The following is a 3,800-nucleotide window of genomic DNA, read 5'->3' as shown; positions in this document are numbered from 1 at the left end:
TTAAGATCTTCGCCATTGCAGACTCCATTTTCAGAATGGAAATTCTCCTCTCTCATTAATTAAATTCTCATCCTTGAAGAGTCAGGCTAAATACCACGTTCTATGAACGAACCTACACAGGTTGCCTCTGCAGCCCCTATATTTTCCCATTCAAGAACTTAAAGTAACAGGACATTGAAATTCATTTATATGTGTATATGTGTGTGTTTATTATTATATATTGCCTTTCCCTCTAGTTTGAAAAGTCCAAAACTATAGGGGCCCTATCATCTTGGTTTGTAATCATATTATACAGAACACTATAATGGAATTATACAGACCCCAAGGACAAACTCATATTAGGATTTAATAATTGTTTATTGAATAAGAAATTACAAGCTCCGTTTTACAGAGGATCTGCAGCAATTAGTGTTTTCATAGGTTTTCTACATCAATTTGCTTTCATTTAAATAGGAAATAAAGATCTAGAACTTTGTCCATTTGTTTTAGGTTTACAAATTTGTTGGAATGCAGACTTTCATAACAACATGTGTGTCTTGATTTTTCTACATTTTTTGTTTTCTGATTTATTTACTTCTCTAATATTTATTATTTATTTTCTCTTGATGGCTGGAGGTTTGTTTTGCTGGTCTTGTTTCGATTGTTGTAGGTGTGGTAGTTACATAATTGTCAATTTGAGGATTAAAAATGTAGGGGTGGAGTCTATCCTGTCAATCAGACCACAGCCAATGAGGCTTCTGTGTGGGCATGGCCTTCTGAGAATTCTGGGAAATCAGGTACTTCCTCCTTGGAGGCAGGAGAGACTCTATCACTACTTCACTCCCTGGAAGACATTGCAGCTGACAAGACACATGGAACTACCCTAGTGCCCTGAGCCGGACAAGACACATGGATGCAACCAGACCTCTGAAGCCAGAGAAGGCACAGAGAGACCCCTGCCAGTGCTGAAATGCTTACAACACCACTGGACCCAAAGACTTTCTACCCACCAGCCTGTGATCATCCTGCATTTGGCTTCATTGCATGTGTTTCATGAGTCTGAAGACTTTATAGATTGGTATCGGACATATGGGCTGATATCAGACTTATGGCCTTGGACTGGACTGGGTTGGGATGCTTTCTTAATGTACAATTACCCATTATATAAAACTCTCTCTTATATACATATGCGTGTTTATGAATTTGTTTCTCTAGTCTACCCGGACTAACACAGTAGGCGTTGTGTTAAGTTGTTTATTTTAGTTCTTTTTCCTATGTGTACTTAATGCTTTTGCTGTGTTCCAAAAGTTTTGCCATGTATTTTTGTGCTCATTTGAATCAAAGAATTTTTAAATTGCATTGTATTTTTCCAGGTATCCAGTGGCTTTTAAGTGAGGTGCTTTTAAATTTCCATGAAATTTTGCCCTTTACTATTATTATTATTGATTTATAATTTTATAGCACTGTGATCTGAAAAGATGACCTAACATATAAGCTATTCTGTAGCATATGTTCCATGAGCACTGGGGAAAATGTATATTATTCTGTTGGGTGAAGTGTCCTGTATATGTCTAAGTCTCAGAGGTCAAGTTAGAAACATTTAATGATCTCACTCCTCGTGTGATTGCTGGAACTGTTTCTCTTTGATGAGGAGTGTGATGTGAACTGAACTTGGTGATTTCACAAGCCTTCTGTGGCCTATGGGCTGGATGTTAACCCATCCCTGTGTTAGTAGGACTTTATGGTTTTTCCCTTTTTTCTTTTGTTGGGACTTTATCATTTTCTTTATGATTAGTTTGCTTTTTATTGTTTTCACTCCAAGTTTAGGGACAGTTTGTTGTCTTTTGTAAGCTACTCAACTTCTTCTCTTTCTGACTGTTTAATATAGACTCTATTACCTTTATTGCTATTTTTGTTGTCTTTATTGTTGAATGCGATCTCGAGTTCACTATTTTGAATCCTGTGGTTTCATTTCATTTTGTGAATTGAAACTTTAATAGTATTATTTCTCTAGAATAGTATATGATGATTTTAGTTTACTGTCTTCTGTTGCTAATTCCCTGTACAAAAAAAACCCACAAAAAACCTTTAGTATTTTTTTTCATGTTTTGAAACTTTTTATTTGCATATTTTAAAATGTCCATTCAAATAATTAAAATCATTTGAACAAAAAAAATTCACTCTGGACACCTTGGACCAGTTTTGCATTTATTCTATATATTTATTCACTGTAGCCCCACCCAGCTCCTTCCTTTACCAACACGCACATTCTTTTCCTTTCCTGCCAACCAGACAGGCCAATGGGAGGGCAGGCATGCCTCCTTTGTTGTCAGCAGGTCTTACAAAGTTAAAAGGATAAAAGAAAGAAAATAAAAAGGCAATGCTTATGGAATCCACAGTGCATACTGGTGGTGGCTGGCATCTCATTGTGATATGCCCGCTTGCTTCTCCTTTTCTATCATTTCCTTTGAATGCAGTGGATTTTTCTCTTGAGTTTCTGTCTTTTAAAATTCTGCTTTACAGGATTTCTCAATCTCCGCCATATTGGGTTGGTCAGGTAAGGTTGGGTTGTGGAGGAAGCAAGAGAGGTCCAAGAGTAGCAGCCTCCATGTGCGCTGTGGCTGCCGCCGCGTCCTACCATTAGTATGTTTGTAAATCTGGTCTTGCTTTTGCAAATTCATTTAGTTTTTCTTTGTCTGGAAGTATCTTTATTTCGCCCTCAGGTTCTTTCAAAGTTTTATCCATATCAGTCCTTTCGCTTCTTGCTATATGGTATCCACAGAGAAATCTGAGTTTATCTTCATTTTACTTTTATCGGGGATTATTCTTTTTTCCTAAATTGCTCTCAGGGTGATAGAGAGGTTGACTCAGATGTGCTGTGCTGGTTTTCTTTGGGGATCAATTCTGTGTGTGGTTTCCTGAGCTATGTGAATGAATATTTTCTGTTCCTTCGTGAATTAGGGAACTCCGGTTCTAGTATTTCTTGAACTATTTTTCTGTGGTTATTTTTTCATTTTTCTGCTCTGGAATGTTTATCAAATACAAGTTGTTCTTTTTGATAGTGTTTCAATGAATTCTTACATTTTCTTCAGCTATTTTGGTCTATTTGTAGATTGATTTACTTGTAATACATTTATAGGGAGTTCTTTTTAAAAGAGCTGAAAACTCATTCAACGATCCCTTCAGTACATTACTCATGCCGACAATGGCTCACTCCTGAAATGCCTGTGGTATACTGCAGTAGTAAGTTGTTTTCAACAGTATTTAATGTTTCAGAAAATATTAAAAGATGATGGGGGAATATACTGTCACTGTAGAAATTAAAATAGGGCTATTTGAACTAAGTGTCCTGTAGAATACATCAGAAATCTTCAAAGTGTGTACTAGAAGTAGACTAAGGGGTATTTTTCAGGACAAGTACATCTGATCTCAATTTGGTCATGTCATTGCAAACATGGGTTCACCCCCAGGCCTTTGCTGTCACTTTTGCATTGCCTAGAATTTGGTCACGCCAATATTCTCACAGCATATGGCACTTTATTTATAGCTAAACACAAAGATAATTTCGTTTCTACTTATTACCCAATTCCCAAACCACTGCCACATTTATTATTCCACTCTCACTCCCAAATTCTGTCTTAGTTATCTAGTGCTACTTTAGTAACATTATGGATGTTTTAACAAACATAAGTGTATTCTTTTGCATTTTATGAGGTTAGAAGTTCAAATACAGGGTCGTAGATCCAGGGGAGGTCTTTTATTACTCTATTTCAGCTATGGAGGAATCTTTTCCTGGGTCTAGGAGGTTTTTTGGCTTTTTT

At 36.6% G+C, this 3,800-nt stretch overlaps 1 pseudogene; it reads right to left on the bottom strand.

Annotated features, from left to right (window-relative positions):
* Nucleotides 1–2,402: 2,402 nt before the first annotated feature.
* On the bottom strand, nucleotides 2,403–2,660 carry LOC115870977 (annotated as a pseudogene).
* Between the last annotated feature and the right edge of the window lie 1,140 nt (nucleotides 2,661–3,800).

Source organism: Echinops telfairi, unplaced genomic scaffold (assembly GCF_000313985.2).
Source record: "Echinops telfairi isolate 266 unplaced genomic scaffold, ASM31398v2 ScPeMD7_3533;HRSCAF=4204_0, whole genome shotgun sequence".
Lineage (NCBI taxonomy): Eukaryota > Metazoa > Chordata > Mammalia > Afrosoricida > Tenrecidae > Echinops > Echinops telfairi.
Note: the sequence above shows the minus strand (reverse complement) of the source record. Positions and strands in the feature narration are given on the sequence as shown.